The following is a 601-nucleotide window of genomic DNA, read 5'->3' on the forward strand; positions in this document are numbered from 1 at the left end:
CTTTTTTTATTCTTTTTATATCACCTAAAAATTTAAAAAATTAATTTGGTGAAGGAGACTCAAAAAATTTGTCATAAATTCTTTTATTAGATTTTTTTTCATCAGGAATTTTCTTTTTAATTTTCTTACATCTCTGAAATTGGTTCTCTTGTAAAATCCTCTTTTTTATTTTCTCACATATCAATCTAACTAATATATAATATGTACATATTATATAGATTTTTTATTATTAAGCCTTTGAAATCATCAATTGCGCCTGTAGCTCAGTGGATAGAGCGTCTGTTTCCTAAGCAGAAAGTCGTAGGTTCGACCCCTACCTGGCGCGCGTTTAAGTTCCTTTTTTAAAATCTTTGTTTTAATATTTTGCTATCAAATAGCTGTTTTTAACGACGTGCACGGTTTATAACTGGGAAAATTTTCATATTGGTAGTGTATATATTTTTTAGACATTGTGTTTTTAATAATTCTGAATTAATCATTTAAAAATAATAATAATTATTATTATTATTTTTAATTGGTATCCTAATATTTTAAGAAATCATTTTTTAGTATCTTGATCCCTTTCAAAAAGATGTAAATTGTCATTTCTATATTTTTATTA

The 601-nt window shown here is 24.6% G+C and overlaps 1 non-coding gene across 1 annotated transcript; it reads left to right on the top strand.

Annotated features, from left to right (window-relative positions):
- Positions 1-252: 252 nt before the first annotated feature.
- TRNAR-CCU lies at positions 253-325 on the top strand. Its single transcript has one exon. It is a non-coding gene; the product is annotated as a tRNA-Arg (tRNA).
- Positions 326-601: the final 276 nt, after the last annotated feature.

The sequence above is a fragment of the Morus notabilis genome, unplaced genomic scaffold (assembly GCF_000414095.1).
Source record: "Morus notabilis unplaced genomic scaffold, ASM41409v2 Scaffold184, whole genome shotgun sequence".
Lineage (NCBI taxonomy): Eukaryota > Viridiplantae > Streptophyta > Magnoliopsida > Rosales > Moraceae > Morus > Morus notabilis.